Raw genomic sequence first — 9,405 nt, forward strand, 5'->3', positions numbered from 1 at the left:
CTTAGAAACATTTAGGGAGTTATATAACTAACTCTCAAGTGCACCAAGGAGACAGTCATTAGAGTCTTATCAATGAACAAAGTTAAGAAAGGGGGGCGGGGTGTGGAGGGAAGGATTTATATAAGAAAGTGGGAAGCGGGAAGAGGGGGAAAAGGCACCAGTGCAGGAAGAGTGAATTTTGGTTTGTGATTAGCTGGAAGCTGTCCAAGAGAAAACCATTAAGTCATTAGAGAAAACAATTTCAGTTAATTGTGGATTTCCCAAAAAGTCTTGAGATTGAAGCTGTGCCAGACTGGACCGGCTGCCTGTCAACAGTGCCTGCCAGCGTCCTCCGGGCCCTCGACCTCAGGCCACCGTCATTCCGTCTCCTCAGCAGAATTGCTGTGAGCTAGACCTTCACAGTCGTTGCAGGTTTGAAAACAGCTTCCTGTTGCCATTTCAGTTTATAGGGTTTTCTAGCCTTAAGATTTCCCCTTTACAATTCTCCAGATATTATTCACTTTACTTCTGGCATATTAGTGGCAAGGGAAATCTACAAATCATTTTTTAAAATGCTGTATTCTCTTTAAGTGCAAAGACTTTTCCAACATGTCACCTAGAACTCATTTCACCCACTGCTCTGTGTGGCCACCAGTCTCTCATCTCTTTCTTCAGCAATGGTGAGGCAGATACCCTTTCCAAGAGGAAGGGAAATCCATGGTGTGTTGCCTTTCCAATTACAAAAATGTTGGAAAGCGGGATGGCAAAGCTGTTGCCATTGGCATCTTTCACTTGAACTATGTCAAAAGAACCAGGATGCCTCTCTCTGTTGGTGATCATGCCAATTCTTCCCAGGTTAGCACCTCTGGTCACCATACACAGCTTACCAGTGTCAAACTTGATGGAATCAATAATTCTGCCAGGCTCCAAATCCATCTGAATGGTGCCTGCCGTTCACCCTGAGAGGGGCGAACATCATGGTGTGAGCATCATGGATTAGCACATGAGGGATTCCTTTTGTGCCCACAAAGATCTCACTCACTTTGCACAACTTGTACTTGGCCTCCTCAGGTGTAATGTGATGAATAGCAAAGTGGCCCTTCATTTCATAGGTCAGGCAGAAATTCTCTCCAGTCTTGTCAGTGCTGATGGCATCCATAAAACCAGCAGGGTAGGTTACATCGGTTTGGACCTTGCTATCGTGTTGGGGTCCAACCCCAGCAGGTCCAGGGGTCCCAAAGGTGTGGACAGAGTTGGCGAAGAAGGAATGACACGGAGACAGCATTCAGTTGGTCAGCAGCTTAGCCAAGTTCTCTAGCCAGGTTCTCTCTCTATTCTCCTGTTACATCTGTATTTATACCATTTGATTTTAATCCTATACATTCTATTCCAAAGGTTAGGGCATTTGTTATCTCTATTCCAAGGTCACTACTCTACTGTTTTGTTAAGCTACAAGGAAGTAACTGAAGGAGATTATCCTAAGTAAAGATTATGTAGCTTAAACATGATTGTTCATAGTTAAGGTGATTAACTACCCGCCTGGCACTTAGTTAAGGGGTTTTACTGATTTATTCCCTTCCTTAGTCCTGTTAATCCCTAACTCCAGGGAAAAATCCCCACCTGGGGTAACAACCTTTCTCGGAGAGGTGACCTTGGTTAAAACATATAGGGCTAAGAAGAGGAGCAAACATATTAAAAACAGTATGCCATATACACCAGGTCCCTTGAAACATATGTTGTGCAGATGTTTCTTCCCTGCAGCGACTGTGTCAAGCAGCAAGGATGGACCGGCTTCCAGCACTATCGATCTTAATAAACTGCTGCATGCAGATCTTTACTTCATCACCTGTTAGAGCAGACTTAGGTCTGTCCCTTAAGAAAATGATGAGAGAGAGACATTCTCTCAGCTTGTGGGGACTGGTAGATGGCCGAGGAGCAAATACATTGGTCAGTTTATCCAGCATCCAATGCTTTGGAGCCGCTACACACTTTAGATGCTTCTTGGTACCAGGAGCCATGGCTGCACTAGAAAAGAAAGAGCTCTACAAACCATTTGATTTTCCCCTTTGCATTCCACCTACATCATTATAGGGTGTGTATTTTTTCAATGCCCAGAGAAAATAATTTTACCATGATCTGTATCAGCCATTTTTTCCCTATTTATCTGTGTATCTATCTATCTAGAGAGAAAGAAACACAGTAAACCACTTTAATCTACTAGCATACTAGTAGATTCACATTTTTCTGTGTTTCAACAAAATAGTCTTGCATTTTAATTCTTTTTCTGTTCTAGTAGCTTTGTTCTCTTCCTTGGGTAAACTAATTATTTATATGTGAGATCTCCAATGCAGGAGGCATCCTGTAATGGGGTGACCCGCAGACACGACCACCAGGGACTCAGATCAAAATTTAGGAGCCTTTATTAAACCCCTTCCCCGGCAGAAACGTGTATACTCGTTTTCACAAAATGTTCTTTTTCAGTCGTCGACGAGTATCATAAGAAAATATGGTAAAAAAATATGGTTTATAGGAAGACGAGTTACAAACTGTTTTCATAACCAGCATCAAAAATACTATATAGAACCAAAATAAAAAAATTAGTCTGAAAAAGAAACGTTTTTAACAAAAAAATTGTTGGGGAAGGGGTTAAGCTGGCCAGCGACTACAGTTACAGCACCCTGCCAAAGCAGAGGCTGAACTGCAGCCCCGACTACAGGAGTTACATTTTATTATTAAATTCTGTGGATGCCCAGAGAAAAATGTGTCTTTCAAATTCTGGGCCCCCAATATGGAAGAAACGCTCTTTATTTTTACTTTTTCCAGTCCTTTGTCTCCCAAATTTGGAATGAGAATACCAGGCCTTCTGAGAAAGAAGGCCTGTGTGCTGGGAAGGGGCCATGAGACAATATCTCAAGGCCTGGCCTGATGTCAGTACCTTCCTATCTATGTGTTCTAGGACAGCGTGCCCCACCCGGCCGAAGTGCCAGATATGCAGCCCAACACAACCCATATTTATATTTTCTTTAATGGCGTTAATCTCTTTGGCTTTTTCTTTGAATTTTATGTAGTTTTGTGTAGAGGTTACATGTCTGAGAGTGGCTTTTCATTCACAAAAGATTTCTTATAATTATTTAAATTTAAGTTATATTAGTTTGTGAAATCACACATTTTAATATCCAGTTTTCATAGTTTTAAATTTCAATTTATAGATATTATAATTTTATTTCTATATCTAATATATTTTATAAAAAATGAAAACAACTTTGATAGGCTAAAAATGACAGAACAAATTTATTTTCTTAAAACGTTTGGTTCTAAATTTGATACATTTGATTTTCTTTTTTATTAATTGCAAATTTTTATTAAGCATGTTGTAAAGTCACATGCAATTATAAGAAATAATACAACCCAGTTTGGCTTGGTGGATAGAGCATGGACTGAAAGGTCCCGGGTTCGATTCCAGTCAAGGGCAGGTGCCTTGGTTGCAGATTCCCCGGCCTTGGTCAGGGTGTGTGCAGGAGGCAACCAATCGATGTGTCTCTCTCACATTGATGTTTCTCTCTGTCTCTCCCTCTCCCTCTCCCTCTGTCTAAAAATCTTCTAGTGAGGATTAACAACAGCAACAAAATAATAATTTCTTGTACCCTTTACTTAGTTTCACCCAATGGTAATATCTTGCAAGCTACCAGTATAGTACAATATCACAACCAAAACACTGACATTAATACACTCGACCAATCTTTTTCAGATTTTCTGTTTTACTTATTCTTGTGTATTTAATTTAGTTATATACTATAACTTTATTACATGTGTAATTCCTGTATCCAATACCATGGTTAAGATATAAAACACAGGGATTCCTACTATAGTTTTTTTGGTTACACCTATGTTCCTTTCACCTTCTCTCCCCTTTTCACCTCCTGTCCCTAACCACTTCAATCACTTTTCTAAAAGTTTCTAAAAGTTTGCCTTTACACAAAGTTTAAATAAATGAAATATACTAAGTAATTTTTTAGGATTTTTTCACTAAGTTTGCAAATGTATGGGCAAAGTTGTTCACTTTATTTCCTATGACACCTTTGATGTCCATAGAGTCTGTGGTGATATCTCCTGTTTCATACCTGATATTGGTAATTTGTATCCCCCCCCCCCATTTTTATTAGAGGCTTATCAATTTTATTTATATTTTTGAAGTACCAGCTCTTTGTGTTACTTATTTTCTCTATTATTTTTCTGTTTTCAATTTCATTGATTTCTACCCTTGTTTTATATTTTCTTCCTTCTTGCTTTGTTTTGGGTTTATTTTGCTCTTCTTTTTCTTTTTGATTTGATACATATCCATTTTTCCTAATGTATGCATCTTGTGCTATAAATTTCCCTCTCAGCACTGCTTACCTTTGTCCCACAAATTTGGATATGTTCTAATAATTATCATTCCATTCAGTGCATTTTTTTCCTTTCCTTTGGGATTTCCTCTTTAACTCATGAATTAGTTAAAAGTGTGTTGTTTAATTTCCAAATGTTTGGAGACTTTCCCATTATCTTTCTGCTATTTATCTCCAGTTTGATTCCATTGTGGTCAGAGAACAAACACACTGTATAATTTCAGTTGTTTTAAGTTTGTTGAGATTTGTTTTATGTTCTAGGATATGACCTATCTTGGACTATGTTCTATGGATATTTAAAAAGAAGGTATACTCTGCTGTTGTTGGGTGGAGTGTTTTACACATGTCAATTAGATACAATTGATTAATGGTGTTGTTCAGTTCTATATCCTTGATGATTTTCTGTCAAGTTTTACTAGTTATTGAGAGAGAGAGAAAGAGAGAGAGAGAGAGAGAGAGAGAGAGAGAGATCAAACTTTCTACCTATAATTGTGGCTTTATCCTTTCAGTTCTATGAGTTTTTGCTTTACATATTTTGCAGTTCTTTTGTTTTGTGCTTACACATTTAGAATTGCTATGCCTTCTTAGTGAATAGAGCCTTTCATCATTATATAATGTCCTTCTCTGTCTCAGGTAATTTTCTTTACTCTGAAGTCTATTTTATCTGAAGTTAATATAGCAGCTAAGATAGTGTATTTCCTTTAATTAATGTTTGCCTGGTATCTTTTTCCATCCTTTAACTTTCAACCTGCTTATATTTTTATATTTAAAGTAAGCTTCTTGAAGGCAGCATATAGTTGAATTATGTTTCTTAATTGAAATCTTTGTCTTTATTGGGGTATTTAGAATATTTACATTTAGTGTAATTATTGATATGTCAGGGTCTTCTTTTATATTTTGTTTTCTGTTTGTTCTCTCTGTTTTTCAGTTATCTGTTTTCTTTTTTATGCCTTCCTATAGGTCACTTGAACATTTTTTACAATTTTATTTTGATTTATCTATAGAATTTTTAATGGTTTTTTAAAATTTCTTTTTGGTTATTCTAGGTATTACATAACTTATCACAGTCTTCTGATGTTATTTTATTAGTTTCAATGAAGTATAGAAACTTTACCTCCCTTTATGTCATTTTACCCTCCTCCATTCATAATATTATTCTATTAAACATTTTCTCCTCATACATTTATAACCACACTGTTGCAGTTTTTGCTTCAACCATCAAAGATAATTTAGATTCAAGAGAAGGAAAGCCTATGTGTTCGCCCTGGTCAGGGAGATTAGTTAGTTAGAGCATCATCCCCATAAGCCAAGGTTGCAGGTTTTATCCCTGTACAGGGCACATACGAGAAACATCAATGAATGCATAAGTGGAACAACTCTCTCTCTCTCTCTCTCTCTCTCTCTAAAACCAATCAATAAATTTTTTTTGAAAAAGACTTGAAATCATGATTTCTCAAAAAAGGTTTTCCTTTTCATTTCCAAGTTGTAATATGGAACATGTTTGATTCTCAACCAAGAATCTCAATGCCTTAGAGGTCAGATTTATGGAAGACAAAACTAGTAATGACTACACATTGTCTTGAAAAATGCAATCATTTGATAAAGGCATCAGACACCATCAATAAATTTTAAAATGTCTATTGTGTTACTTATAGCTTTGCTTCCTGTGTCCTTCCTTCCTTCCTGATATTACAAGATTCTTTCTTTTATTGTTTCCTTTATGTGTAGAGAACTTTATCTAGCCATTCTTTTAGGCTAAGTATCCTAGCAACAAAGTCTTCCTTCCGTCTTCCTTCCTGAAGTATATCTTCATTGGATCAGGATTCTGGGTTCAGGTTCCTTCAGTACCTGAAGAAAGTTGTGCTACTTCTCTCTGTCCTTCCGGACTCTGATGAGAAATCCACTGTCATTCAAACAGTTTTTCCCCTGTAAGTAAGGTGTGATTTTTTTTCTGACTGTTTTCAAATTTTTCTTAGTCTTTAATTTTCAGAAATTTAATGATGATGTGTCTTAATTTGAATTTCTGTGGTTTTGTTTTCTTCTTCTTGGTTTTTGTCTTTCCAAATGTGGAAAGTTTTCAGTCATCATTTCTTCAAGTATTTTTTCAGCCTCACCCTCTTTCTCCTCTCTTTCTGGGACTCAGATAATACAAATGTTACCATATTTTTCCGTGCATAAGACTCCGCATGTATAAGATGCCCCCCCGCCCCTCCCCCCACCCCGTGCTTTTCCAACCCAAAATTAAGAAATCAGTATTTTAAAAATAAAACAGAACATATTTTTATTTAGTACTTACCATCCATAATCCAAGTCTTAAGCCTCTGCTCCAAGTTTGCGCATTTTGCTGGCTTTCCTCTTAAGGCCTTCTTCTTTTTTGGCACCTTGAGGAGTTGTTCTTCCTGTTTTCTCCCCTGTCTGATCTCACACTCAGTGGGAGGAGGTCCACATGGTCTCTCTGCAGCTCTATTTCCATGCTCTTTTGCATAGCTGATTACATTCAGTTTGAATTTTGCAGAGTAAGACAATCGCTTACCAGTATTTAGTATCTTTTTATTTTTGACATCTTTATGGGCTCAGAACGCTCCAGTCCCCGTTGCATCTGTGCACTCTCCACCTCCAATTATGGCGTCAGCTGATGTCAGTAACTATAAGGCTCATGATTGGAGGAAGCCTGTTTGACAGGGTATGGGCAGCTACGCACCTGAGCAGCTCCTTCCTCGGCTGACTTCCATGTATAAGAGGCCCCTCGGTTTTCAGTCTAATGATTTTATAAAGAAAATAGTGTCTTATACATGGGAAAATATGGTAAATCTCCCTGTTGTAGTTCCACAGACCCATTAGTCTCTGTTCATTTTTGTTTTCAGTCTATTTTCTCTTTTGCTGTTCAGTTTGGGCAATTTCTATTTTTCTACCGGTTCACGGGTTCTTTTCTTTCCCCCTTCTATTTTGCTACTGAGCTTTTCATTTCAGTAATTGTATTTTTTTCAATTCTAAAATTACTGTTTTATATCTTCTTTATATTTTCTATGCCTTTGCTAAAACTATTTTTTTCATTTATTCCAAATATGTTCATAATTTCTCATTGAAGCATATCTATCATGGATGCTCTAAAATATTTGTCAGATAATTTAACGTTTCTGGCATCTTGTCGTTTGCATGTATTGATTGTCTTTTTTCATTGAGTCCGAGATCTGCCCAGATCTTGGTATCACAAGTTATTTTTTATTGAATCCTGGACATCTTGGGTGTTCAGAGGTTCTGGATCTTATTTATATCTCTGGTTAAGTTCTCTTTCTCTGGCACCACTCCAGCAGGGGGCTGGGCTGGGAAGTTCAGGTTTCCCGACTGAGGGGCTCTTCATTACTGCTGAGTGGGAGTGGGAATTCTGGCTTTACTGTAGGCCTCCATGGATACTTTCCTGAGTGGGCGGTGTTAGGGGGGGGCCGGCGGTGGTAGAAGTGCCTTGCTGCTGTTCCCAGCGTGGTCTCCACGGACACCATGGGGTGTGGGTAGCCTCTTGATCTCTGGTAGTCGCAAAAATCCTACTGTTCACATCTGACAGCACTCCAGCAAGGAGGGCAAAGGGGATGGTGCCATTTTATTGCTGTGTGGGGTGGAAGTCAGGTTCTTCCCCCCTGACCTCTGACTCTGCAGGCAGGGGTTGGGGCCCCTTACTGCGTGGAATGCAGGGAAGTCCTAGCTCCCTACTTGACCTCTGACATCACCTTGGTTGTGACTCCTCATTACAACCCGGTGAGGGTGACAGTCTAGGTTCCTACCTGGCCTTTGTGGTGTGATGGAGATGGCGTTTGGCTGTGGCAGAGCAGTTACTGTCTGTGTTCTGTCATGCTACCCTGCACCTTTGACTAAATAGGAAAAGGCTTTTGTTGGGGTGGTGTTATTTTTGGTTTGTGTCCATTGGTATTTCTGGGTTCCTGGCTTATTCAAGATCCAAGTCTGGAAATTTGAGGCATAAAAACATACCCAAGAACCTTACCACTTTGTTGTTCCTTGGAACCCAAGGTCCCTTGCTGCTCTGCCTTCTTCTCTCCATCTTTCAGAGTCTCCTAATGCTTGTTTGATATATAATGTCCAGTGTGTTTAGCTGTGTTTAGTGGGAGGCATAGGGAAATATATGTTTTCTCCATCTTCCCAGAAGCCATGATTTTCTTCTTATACATACCAATGAATGACCCAGCAGGCTCTGAAGCAAACCTTCCTATGTGTTGTAGTTAAACAACTCTTGTTGGTCTTAAAACAACATGAATCCAGTTCTCTTTAATATTATAATTTTTTTTACAAACTTCATCAAATTCTCCTACATCTGCCCAATGAAAATTGTAAGTCTGAGATCTATTTCACTTTTTAAATTAGAATTACCAACTAATGTGTGAGATTATATAAGTACAAGGACCTTTAATAACAAACATAAACTGGGTATTCTTAAACTTAACCTTAAACATGAAGAGACTAGTTTGTCATCTCAAGCCAGCTGAAGTTACTGGGTGGGCAGCTCAGGCAGGTGCAGGTGGCTTAGAGGAGACATGGCACTGGGACAAGCCTGCAGAGCTGCGGGTGCCACAGCGGTCCAGCCCACGGCAAGGACAGGTGCCCTGGGCTACAGGGTCACTACGGCCACCGGGGACTGTAGGTCCATCCTTTCAGATAGGACTGTTTGCAACCCATGTCCCTGCTATGAAAGTAAATCTTCTCATACTCTTTCAATCATACTCCCTGTTTCAGATAAAATTCTACAGCACACACCTAGCATTCTTCTCCAACTGACTGACTCATCTAATTTATTGAATTCCTGACTTCTGAGCCTGGCTATTGGCCACGGTGAACAGGCAATTCTAATGCCATTCTAAAGGTGGAAAACCTTAACTTTTGTGGTGTGTAGTAGCAGTCAAGCTAGATCTGCATTTGAGTGAGTTCCCAACCTTGGGAAGATCTCAGGTTGTTCTCCTACAATAAGGGTTACACTCTCCATCTGAAGTGGCTGCTATGAAGCTTAAATACATGCAGTTTACATGGATGGCAC

The 9,405-nt window shown here is 39.0% G+C and overlaps 1 pseudogene; it reads right to left on the minus strand.

Annotated features, from left to right (window-relative positions):
- Positions 1-589: 589 nt before the first annotated feature.
- On the minus strand, positions 590-1,997 carry LOC102766958 (annotated as a pseudogene).
- Positions 1,998-9,405: the final 7,408 nt, after the last annotated feature.

Source organism: Myotis davidii, unplaced genomic scaffold (genome assembly GCF_000327345.1).
Source record: "Myotis davidii unplaced genomic scaffold, ASM32734v1 scaffold1166, whole genome shotgun sequence".
Taxonomy (NCBI): Eukaryota; Metazoa; Chordata; class Mammalia; order Chiroptera; family Vespertilionidae; genus Myotis; species Myotis davidii.